The sequence below is a fragment of the Equus caballus genome, chromosome X (assembly GCF_041296265.1).
Source record: "Equus caballus isolate H_3958 breed thoroughbred chromosome X, TB-T2T, whole genome shotgun sequence".
Lineage (NCBI taxonomy): Eukaryota > Metazoa > Chordata > Mammalia > Perissodactyla > Equidae > Equus > Equus caballus.
The window spans coordinates 109,042,042-109,054,318 of record NC_091715.1 but is presented as its reverse complement, the minus strand read 5'-3'; the positions used below and the strand labels follow the sequence as shown (position 1 = coordinate 109,054,318).

Genomic DNA, 12,277 nt, shown 5'->3' with positions numbered 1-12,277 from the left:
ACTAAGCTCCCACTATGTGTCCTGCTTTAATCCTCACAGCAAGCCTCAGAGGTAGGAATTATCATCACACCCATATTACAGATGAAAGAATGGAGACTCAAGAAATTCCAGGGCATCTTTTCATGTGTCTGTTGGCCATCTGTATACCTTCTTTGGAAAAAAATGTCTGTTCATATCCTCTGCCCATTTTTTGATCAGGTTGTTGAAATTTTTGTTGTGGAGTTGTAGGAGGTCTTTATGTATTTTGGATATTAACCCCTTATTGGATATACGATTTGCAAATATTTTCTCCCAAATATTTTGATGGGTTGTCTTTTAATTTTGTTGATGGTTTCCTTTGCCATGCAGAGGCACTGAAGTTTCACTTAGTCCCATTGGTTTATTTTTCCTTTTGTTTCCCTTGCTCGAGGAGACAGTATACCTGAAATTTACATAATGTTATAAACTAATGTGACCCAAAGAAAAGAAAGGTTCCAGGTGTCGCTACAAAGTCACTCAGAAAGTGAAGAGGACATGCTAAACTCAAGCCCAGGCAGTGAAGCCAGCTGATGGTTCCGCTTGCTGCATAGCGCTCTCTGCTTCATGCACCAAGCACCTACTCTCTGCCAGGTGCCATGAAGACACCAAAATAGTATAAAGGATATGGCTTCCACCCTCAAGGAAATGAGAATGCAGGTCAGGGATGGTCTACTGCAGGAGACCACAAAGGACCATTTAGGTTTTTTTTAAATTTTATTTTATTTATTTATTTTTTTTTTTGGTGGAAGATCACCCCTGAGCTAACATCTGCTGCCAATCCTCCTCTTTTAACTGAGGAAGACTGGCCCTGAGCTAACATCCGTGCCCATCTTCCTCTACTTTATATGTGGGACGCCTACCACAGCATGGCTTGCCACGTGGTGCCATGTCTGCACCCAGGATCCGAACCGGCGAATCCCGGGCCGCCGAAGCAGAACATGCGAAGTTAACCACTGTGCCACCGGGCCGGCTACAGGACCATTTTAAAGAGTGCTTGGCTGCTAAGTAAATCTACTCATAAGAAGAGGAGCTCAGAGAAGAGCTGATAATAATAGTAACCACAACAATTGTGATAATTCATACTGGCTGAGCACTTTTCTAAGTGCCTGACACGTGTTTAACATACCCAAACTTATGTATTCTTTACAGCAATCCTGTGAGTTATGGACTAGTTCCAGCCTCATTGAAGAGTAAGGAGACTAAGGCTTAGAGAGGTAAAACAAAGTAACTTGTCCAAGGTTACACAACTAGCAAGTAGGGGTAGACTGGATTTGAACTATTCTGTCTATACAGTACATAGAAGAAACTCAATAAATACCCATAAAATGAATGACTATCTTCCAACTACTGAGCACCTGCTATGCTATCTCATTTAATGCTCCGAACCCTATAAATTTAGTGCTATTATTGGCCTGATTTTACAGATGAGGAACCTAAAGCTCAGAGATGTTAAGTAACTTGCCCAAGTTCACACAGCTATTAAGTGGCAAAACTATGATCCAAACCCAGGCCTGTCAGCTCCAGGCCTTTCTCATTTGTTTTCCAGAGGCTTCTCTGGGGCTGCGTGCTCAGTAAAGCCCAGCTGCCCCCTTCTGTGCATCCATGTCAGTTGGCCTTGATTTGATGTAAATAAGGGAGATACAAATAAGAGACTAACCTCTAATTCAATGCGTGGAAAACATGATCACAGCATGCAGGCAGAGGGAAATGAAGCTACCACGGTGGGGGGAGGAAGGGAAGCAAGACTTAGAAAACTCTGATGAAGGCAGGGGCTGTTCTCCATATGCTCCCACCAGGGGAGAGACATTTTGGCTCCTCTTAGAGCAGAAGCAACAAACCCGAAGCATGCCACGACCAGCACGAAATGGGAATGTTCACTGGAAATTTGTTTCTAATAAACGAGTCTCCACATTAGAGGAGCAGCCAGGCTCAGGAAGCCTGTGCCCTAACACCTCATCAGAATTATGTTGCTCTCTGAAAGAGCGTCAGCTCAGCTCCAACTGCCACCCACCAAGAGGGGCTGAACTTTTCTGTGACCTGTATCATGAGCTTGCTTTTGAAGAGACTGCTTCATACCCTCTTCCGTTCGCTGCAAGCATTTTTTTTATGCTTGTTCTGTTGGGTCCTCTGTTCCGTTCTGTGGATCGAAGTGACTCTCACAAGGCCAGATCACATGGCTCACAGAGAGCTGCCATGGTCAAAGGGTCAAGATGATGGGTTGCCAAACCAGAGAGCTCTGCAAGCCCATTCTACTTAGGGAATTTCTCCTACAGTGGTGAGCCCAGAGTAGGTACTTCAAAAACACTTGTTGATTGACTGACAGATATATGGTGGGGTAATTCACTCCCAAAATTTTGCTACTCCAAGTGTGGCCCATGGACCAGTGGCTTTGGCATCACCAGGGAGTTTATTCAAAGTGTATAATCTCAGGCCCCACTACAGACTCTCTGAATCAGAAGCTGAATTTTAACCAGATCTCTATGAGGTTTACATGAGCATTAAAGTGGGAGAAGCACTGGTGTAGGACTATGGCTCAGAAAGGATTTCACTGCCACAGTAGGACCCCATTCCCTCTGTCTTTCTGAATCCAGTGGTTTCCAAATCTGGTTGTACATTATTTCATCTGGGGTGCTGGGATTTTTTTTAGAAATTTTTATTTGGAAATAATTTTAAACTAACAGAAAAGTTCTAAAAATAGTACAAAGAACTCTTGTCAGCAGCGTAAGCCCTCACCCAGATACACCAAATGTTAGCATGTTGCCATATTTGCTTTCTTCCTCCCTCTCTACATTTCTACATGGCTTTTTCCTCCTAGTCCATTTGAGTAAGTTGCAGACATCATGTATTTCCTAAGAACAAGGCCGTCCTCTTACACAATCACAGTACAGGTCTCAAGTTCAGAAATTTTAACATTGATATAAAAATATTATTTAATATACAGCCCATATTCAAATGTGGCCAGTTGTCTCAATGATGTCTTTTATAGTAATTTGCTCTTCCATCTGGAGAGCTTTTAAAAAGTGCCAATGCTGTGGCCCTGACCCCACACTCTGAGGGAGGGGCCTGTGCATATACATTTTTAGGCTCTCCAGGAGATTCTAACGTGCAGCCAGGGCTAAGAACCTCTGTGCTATTGGCTTTTTCAGTGAGCCCTGTATATCACCCAGGTAGGAACTCTTGTCAGCGGAGTAAGCCGAGCATAATTTGTCTAGGCCCCACGTCTCCTTTAACCTGAGTTCTGACATCACTAACTGCCGATGAGGTTCCCTGGGCCTTTCCTCAGTGTCTTCTGATGCCACTGCTCTGATGGAAACAAAACATTCATTTTTCCATCCTGCTATTTTCCCTACAGCTGCTCAGCACAGTCCCTCTTTCTTTATGAAAAATGAAGCCTTGAATAGTATATGCTCTGTTCTGTGTTCTCCACAAAGCTACGTCTAACAAGTTGGCTGCATCACCTCGAATTGCAGAAGAACAAGGGCAGATGGTGGGAAAAGAACACCAGGGATACAGCAAATCAATTAAGGTGAGGGCCAAATTTCTCTTTGGGCTGGCCACAAATTTTCTCTAGAGTTTGACAAGTGCTTTCTCATTACTAGACTGTTCTCAAATTACCTTGGCTTGGAAAGCACGCTGCTGAGGTGAGCAGATGTAGCAATCTGGGGCTGTAGCGGACAAGAAGGTAACATGCAGATGGGGAGCAACTGAAAGACTAAAGCTAATCCCACGAGCCAGCGGGCTTTTGCATTTCCTGAAAGAATGTGGGTCAATCTAACTGGTCAGTTTAACTGCTTCAATGAGTCTGTTCTGTTTCCACCCGTTAGCAGATGAAGGCGAAGGCTGGCAGGTCTAAGAGTCCATGATATTCAGTCTGCTGGGTGCAGAACAGTTTACCCCGCACTGAAGCAGCCATCACCCTCCACACCCCCTCCCACCCAAACATGTGTTTCACTGCAGCCAAAGAAAGTGAGCTTTATTTGAAAAGGCTCTAACAGGGGAGACTGAGTCCAGATTTGTATTGGTTTGTGAATGTATTCTGGAAGAAAAGTAAAGGTAAAAAAGGGATAATTTGGCTTCAAAGCTGCTTTGTAAATGCCTGACAAATAGACTTGCTTTTAGTATATATTGGTATTCTTTAATATTCGAGAGAACTAGCCTGCTCAGATGGATTGCTTTAACATAGGCATCTTTGAAGCTAGTCAATGACAAAATATTTGCAAGTGGTTAGTATCTTTCCTCCTCACAGGAACTCAATAATGCGCCAAATGAGATCATGCCCTCTGGCCCAGGACTTGAGAACATTTTGAATTGTGTTCATCCTGATTAGGAACTAAAGAATACTCTAGTTATCGTCAAAGTCCAAATGGAGAGCACTTGTATTCCTAGACAACCTTTAGAAAATTCCTTAATTAGGACCCAGGGTGCACTGCCATTGCCATTTCTAATCATCTCTTTCATCAGAGGACTCCTTGTCTTATTACAGATTTTGGTCCCTGCCAGTAAGACAGAATGTGCTTAAATTTATCAAGTGTGTGTGAATTGCACACATCTCAAATTTTCTTACCAAACGGCCAGCTTTGGGAAATATTTTCATAGACTATGATATTTCACATAGCCTAACTCAAGCTAACAAAGGGAATTTCTTCCACATTGCAACTATAAAAAAGGGCTAATATTCTCTCCAACTGTTAATTTTCATTCTCTAGTTATTTAATATATATACTAAGTATAATATATATACACATTTTAAAAATATTTATACATATTTAATATTATACACATGTACACACACACATACGCACATTTCAGGCTCTGTAAACCTGAACTCAGGTTTATATGTAACAGTGAAGTTCAGACACACACGAACTCCACTACCCATGCTCCAAACCTGAACTTGTCCCATCCCTTTCAGTTCTTTTGTCACTGACAGAATTAAGATCCAGTGGCCCCTTAACTCTCCTTTTCTCCTATTGCTCCGCTCCAATACATCCTCCAAATACACTTATTCCTTGCCTTCTTAATAAAAGCCCCAAATCCTTAATTTGGCATTCAAACCCCTCTCCACAACCTCGTATCAAAGATTACCTCCAACGTTCCCAGTGCTGTACCCAGTGCTCCAGGCAAACCATCTCATTGGCGGTTATATTATGAAGCAAAGTAGCCAAAACGTTCTGGAGCACTTGCCCTGTGTTAGCTACTCATATCATTATCTCATTTACTCATTCCCACAACCCACTGCGGTATGTTCTATTACTCTCATTTTTCAAGTAGAGAAATCGGGGCCAATGTTAAATAACTTGCCCAAGCTCAGGCAGCTAGTAAGGTGTGGAATCAGGGTTTGAAGCCAAGCAGTCTCATTTGAGAGCCTGCCCTCTTTACCTAGCCTGCCTAAATATGTTTTGTAGAGTTTGTCCTGCATTTTCATGTTTTTGTTAATAGAAAATACAGAAACAACCCTCCTTCCTACTCTATCATCTCCACCTGCTGAAATCTTGCCCAGTTCAAATAGCACCTCTTCCCTGAAGCTGCCCCTGAATTCCCACAGCTGAAGTTCATTAGTCCTGGCTCAGCGTTCTCAGAGCATTGGTTCTAGCACTTATGCTACTTTTTTTATTGGAATTACTTGTAGATGTGTTGCCTCCTCCTACCCCCCTCCGCCCTGTCTTACAGGAAGCCGAGCCCACTATCCCTGTGGCCCTGCAACGCTGAAGCCAAGAGAGTGCCAGTCAGGTGCATCACCAGTATGTGGTAGAGCATGCCTGGTATTTTTGCCATAAGCAGCTTTGCCACAAGCTGTTTCTCCAAAAGCAGTTTCGCCACAAATATTTTCGCTCCACAACTAATTGTCTTTAAAGGCAATTTTGCCACAAAAGATAAAATGACTGGTTGATTGACAGTTTGGTTTCATTTGATTAGAAATGGTTTTCATCTGGTTACAAATAGGCATCCTAGTATTTGAATGAAACTGATACCTCTCTTAATGAAGGAAGATATTTTAGGGAAATAAAGAAAGGAAGTATGATGCCAAATGGGGAGACCAATCAACAAGCCAAAAAAAAAAAAAAGAGTGTAGCGGCCAGCCAGGTGGTGTTGTGGTTGGTTCATGTGCTCTGCTTCGACAGCCCAGGGTTCGCGGGTTTGGATCCCTGGTGTGGACCTACACACCACTCGTCTAGTCATGGGCAGCATCCCACATACAATATAGAGGAAGATCGGCATAGACCTTAGCTCAGCAACAATCTTCCTCAAGCAAAATAGAGGAAGATGGGTAACAGATATTAGCTCAGGGCAAATCTTCCTCACCAAAAATTAAAATAAAATAAAGTGTAACACTATGAAGGAAAGACTTAGAAGACAAAGTGCTTAAGTAACAATCCACAAAATAAAATCACTTCTTTGTGCAGTATTGCCATGAATGTACATACATTTAAATACTCAAATATTTGTATTTGAATATTTTGTATTTTCATTTTCCACACTCAAGTCTTTTTAATTTTGCTATTAATTTTTCATGCTTCATTATATTCTTTCTAATGTCCCTCTTTTTATTTTTCGTGATTTTTATCTTTTACGGCAAAATTGCCTCATGGCTAATTAGTTGTGTGGCAACAATGTTTGCTGTGAAACTGCTTGCAGCAAAAATACCTAGAACCTAGGTTGGCAGTGGGATAGGTAATCTCTAGACTCCCTCCCAACGCAAAGCTTGTACGATCCTGGGCAGTGGTTTCCCTGAGGTCAAGAACGCACCCTCCTCAGCATCAAGCAAAGTAGCCGGCATGTTTCTGGGGAACTGCTGAGTCGGAAACTACATTATTTCTGATACACATATGGATGAACAAGTACTGGCTACACTCTCCCTCCCAGTCTCTGTATGTCTATCCATCACTGTCATGTGTGTTTGAAGATGACACTGCTATGCAGGTGTGGCTCGAGAGCTGCAGTCCTTTTCAGATTCCTTCCCTATGAAGACTATCCTTCATACGGTGTGAGTTGATGATCCAAACACACACTGATGTCTGCAGCGCTCAGCGCTTTGCCTTTCAGTCTAGACCAGTGGTTTTCAAACTTGAGCAAGTATTAGAGTCACCTAGAGGGCTTGTTAAGGCACACATTGCTGGGCCCCAGCCCCAGTAATCCAGGGTAAGACCCAAGAAGTGGTACTTCTAACAAGTTCCCAGATGATGTTGATGCTGCAGGTCCATGGGCCGCCTTGAGAACTACTATCCAGACAATGGCTTCACTCAAAAGGAGATGCCTTCTCTCTAACTGCTGCCCACTGAATCTGAGGGGCCAGTGGGGCTGGGGTGAGAGGAAGAGTGCTGAACCGGGAGCCTGAAGACCAGAGTTCTACTGCAGCTGCTGGCTCTAGTGAGCTGGGCAATCTTCGACAAGTCTCAGGACTGCTCTTGGTCTCTAGTTGCCTCACAGACACAAGGATGGGTTGAAGTTGGTGATTGCTACTCTGGGTATTTCTAGAATTCACAATTGGTCTGGTGCTCTTGTCCCCAGGCTAGTGTTTCCAGCTGGGAAGCCAGATACCCAAAGCACCTCCTCATGAATCCCAATGCCCACTCCTGTCTACCATCACTCCAAGTGGAGCTGGTCCGGATGCTTGGGAGTCTCTTTCTACATCCAGCCCTGTGTGTGGAGTCCAAAGAGCAAAGTTGGTGCCCTCTCTCTTGGAGATACAAATCTGCCATTTCAAGGCATGTCTGTCTTACGTGTGCTATTTAAAAGGCACTTCAGCACAGAGAGGAGGACACAGAATCCTAGAGCCAGTCTCCTGAGTGTAAATCCCCTTTCTAACCAATTACTATGTAACACTGGGTAAGTTAGTTAACATCTCTGAGCCTCACTTACCTTTAAAAGAGAGAGAGAAACAGTACCTGCTTCATGGGGTTGTTGAGGACTAAATGAGATAATGCATGCAAGGCATTTACCATAGTGCCTGACACACAGGAAGTGCTAAAAAATTGTAGCTGTTGTTTCTAGAAAGAGGGTAATGGCCCCCTCTATAACAGTAAACAAGTAGGGAACCCAAGAATTCTATGGCTGTAGGTCTTCTACTTTCTTTAAACCTCCCCGTAGTGCATAATAACGATAATAGTAATAACTCACATATATGTCATATTTTATACTTTCAGAATACTATCCACTAAATCTTCTCATCCAATCTTTATAACACTATAAGGACAAGGCCGGCACACTTGTGTGGACCTCTGGATGGGTTGAGGTATTCCAAAAACACCACTGCTGTCTTCAAGCCTCCCGGGCAGAAGGCTGGTTTTCCCCACATGGATTCAGCTTCTGCACAGTTGGAAGAAGCAGAATCCTGGGCCATGGTTGCCAGCTGAGGGGCCTCCAGGAAACCTCTCTGGTACTCGGCCTATCTTTTGCAGGTATACATCAGGCCAGGAGGCTGCTTCTTGTGCAGCATCATTGCCTGCCTTCTGTTTAGTGCATGCATTACCAGGCCCCAAACATCCAAATGATGCGAATTGAATGACTTGAGGACTTTTGATAGTAAACATAAACCCAACCAGAAAGATGTTCTGGATTTTTCATCAATTCCACTTATTAGTCCAAGAAAAATCAGCTACCTCTCCACGCTCCCAATTACACTTCTCATTAAGGCAAAATCATGAAGATGGCTGTGCTACTACTGGCACGCTCAGCATTAATTAGAGCTCAATGATCAGAGAGGAATAAAGCACAGGAGACTCGGAAACTCGTTACGGTGCTTAATAATGATTTGTTTCCTCACCAGAAACTGGACAGGGATTCCAAACTTCAACAATTTCACTTCCTTGCTCTTTCCTTCCCTTCATGTTTCTGTCATTTGTGACTCTGTTGGAAACAGAGGACAATAGCAGGCCCTCTATTTGCTGTCTATTGTTTGACTTCCCTGACCTATCCCCTGTGGCCAGTTTCTTTCCGTTATCTTTAAGACCACAGAATGAGCCAAACTGCCCTTCTCACTTTGCTGGAGCCACACCGCACCTCAGGGCCTTAGTATTTGCCATTCCCTCTGATTGATATGCTCCTTCTTGGGGCTCTTGCTCCCTCTCTTCTTTAAAATCTTTATTCAAATGTCATCTGCTCAGTGAGGCCTTCCATGACCATCCTATTTTAAAACCGCCCCTCTCCTCCTCCCTATCTCCCTCTCGTGCTTTATTTCTCTGCATAGCATCCATTGCCTTCTAATATACTATACAGGTTCCTAACTGTTTTATTTATTCATTTTCTCTCCTTCTCTCTCTCTCTCTCTTTTCCTCTCTCTTCCTCTCTCCCTCTCTCCGTTTACCAGAAGGTATCTCCCCAGGAAGGCAGGGATATTTTTAACTTTTTATTTTGAAATAATTTTATTAAATTCTTTTTCTTGAGGATAGAGCAATAATATATATTTCTTTTGCAGCTTCTATCACAAAACTGAATATTTATAGCTTACATCTCTATACTACATAAAAAGCAGGTTTCCATATAAATTCTTTGAGGTATATTATTATTGGGTCTAACTTACAGATGAGGAAACTGAGATACTGTCAATGCCCTGACCATATTCTTTTGGCATTTATCATTTCTGTGCCTGTCAGCTTACTTTTAAGCTGCCTGAAATAATTTTAGACTTTAAGGGGAAATTGCAAACATAGCACAAAGATTTGACATATACCATTCATCCAGCTTCCCCTGATATTAATACCTTACATAATGGTAAAAGTATCGAAAGCATGAAATTAACGTTGACACAATACTGTTAACTAACCTATAGACCTTATTCAAACTTTCCCACCTTTTCTACTAATGCCCTTTGTCTATTCCAGGATCCAGCCCAGGATCTCATATTGTATTTGTTCTCATGTCCTCCTTAGCTTCCTCTAATCTATGACAGTTCTTCAGTGTTTGTCTTTCATGACCTTGACAATTAGACAAGTCCAAGCCAATTATTTTGTAGTTTCCTTCAATAGAGGTTTTCTGCTGTTATCTCATGGTTAGGTTAAGGTTACACATTTGGGGCAAGAATACTGCAGAAGTCAAGTTGTGGAGGGTGGGGATTTTTTATTGTTTTTTTTCTGTTGAATCCCCCGTTGACTGGGACAGGGCCTGACACATAGGAGGTGCTCAGGACTCATGAAGACACAAAGGGACCAGCCCACCAGGCACCTATAGTCCTTTCTGGACATGAGAAAATTATGTTCTGTGGAATATCACGTTTGTTGGGAACCTCTTGTGGCTTTGAGGAAGGGGAAGGCAAGACGATTGGGGCAGGGTTAGGGTCCCTACCACAAAGCTAAACAGTAACAGGTGAAGGAACCCGAGTAGCATGTGGCCCAGTAAGACGAAAAACGGTACAACCCTTGGACAAAACGATGGCAAGATTTTTTTCACTTTTAAAAATGATAATACCATCCCCACCCCTGCTGTAGACTGAATGTTTATGCCCACCTCCAACTGATATGTTGAAACCTAATCCCCAATGTGATGGTATTTGCAGGTGGAGGTGATTAGGTCATGAGGGTGGGGCCCTCATGGATGGGATTAGTATCTTTATAAAAGAGACCCCAGAGAGATCCACAGCGCCTCCCACCAAGTGAGGTTATAATAAGCGAGAGGATGGCCATCTAGAAACCAGGGAGCAGGCCTCCCCAGACACTGAATCTTCCAGCGCCTTGATCTTAGACTTCACAGCTTCCAGAACTGTGAAAAATAAACTTCTGTTGTTTATAAGCCACCCAGTCTGTAGTGTTCTGTTATGGCAGCCTGAATGGACTACGACATTTCCCAAATAAAATGCAATACCTTACATGTGTAAGTAAGTGGCTCAGTCTACAGGCTCTGAAGCCAGACTGCCTCAATTCACAATCTAGCTCTGCCGTTTACCAGCTAGGTAACAATGAACAAATTTCAGCCTCTCTGTGCCTCATTTTCCTTATCTGTAAAATGGAAATACTGTTCACATTAATCTCATAGAGTTTTCTGAGGATTGATGGAGATAATAGATGTGAGGAGTGTAGAGCAGTACCTGAAATATAGTAAGCACTCAATAGGCATTATTATACAAATTTCTGTCCTTTCCAGAACACTATCCAATGGATCATTTCATTAGGTATTCAAAGCAACCCCTTAGGAGCAGAGACTATTATTTTCATTGACCGATAAGGAAATTGAGGGTTAGAGAAGTAAAAGGATTTAGCTAAGGTCTCCTAGCTAATGAGTGAGAGAGGAGTCATATGTTTCCTAGTCTAGTGCAGTTTCTATATTGCCCTACCCGTATCTGTATAGTCTCACCAAATGCTGGCAGTCACAGAATGAGAACTTGGGATTAGATTTACCTCTGAGCATCACATTCTTCTTGGTGCTGGACAGCATCTGGGACACTGTCAATCTTCTAGGGTCTTACAATACAAGAGATAGAGTGAGTACTAAAATAGCCGAAAGAGTAATCCCTGGAACAGTGGGTGTACTGACAATCACAGGCGGCTTCCGCCTTATATAAATAGATCTTCAGGGATTGTGATTTGGATAATGGAAGGCATTTTCTTTTCTTTTTTTTTTTTTTTTGTGAGGAAGATTAGCCCTGAGCTAACATCTGTGCCAATCTTCCTCTTTTCTTTTCTTTTCTTTTTTATGTGGCTCACAACCACAGTGTGGGTTGATGAGTAGTATGTAGGTCCGTGCCCAAGATCCGAGCCCGCAAACCCCAAGTTTCCTCACCGAAGCAGAGCATGTGAACTCAACCGCTAGGCCACCGGGCTGGCCCCGTGGAAGGCATTTTCCAGGGGAAGTATCACTGCAAACAGGGGTAATCACCCAAGTCATCCTACCAAATGTAGCGAAAGCAGAGTGCTGCTACTGCTATAGAAGCTAGTGCACAGATTTTACAGGGGTGGGGAGAAAACGAGAACAAGACAAGGCTGGAAAGGCAGGCAAAGGCTGGATTCTGCCAGGCCTTGATGGTCCAGGGATAAAGTTGGATTTTGTTCTAAGTGTGATGGAAAGCCACTGAAGGCTTTTAAGCCAAGGACTGATATTATCTGATTTAATCTTTTTAAAGAGCACATTGATGCTATAATAGGGAACCAAGTAGAGTGTGATTCTATAGGGAGACAGAACTGGGCTTGAATCTCAACTCTTTCCTTTCATAGCTTGAATCTCTTCTGTTTAATGGAGACAATTATATTATCCACCTCACAGGGCTGCAGTAAGGAGTTTAGCCCAGTACCTGTCCCATAGTAGGTGCTCAGTATATGTTAGCTGCAAT

General features: G+C 42.9%; 1 protein-coding gene across 12 annotated transcripts in view; it reads right to left on the bottom strand.

The window, feature by feature from the left end:
* Window positions 1–12,277, bottom strand: part of PAK3 (p21 (RAC1) activated kinase 3) — a 257,986-nt gene that overhangs the window by 194,223 nt on the left and 51,486 nt on the right. The gene's annotated exons all lie outside the window — the stretch shown is intronic.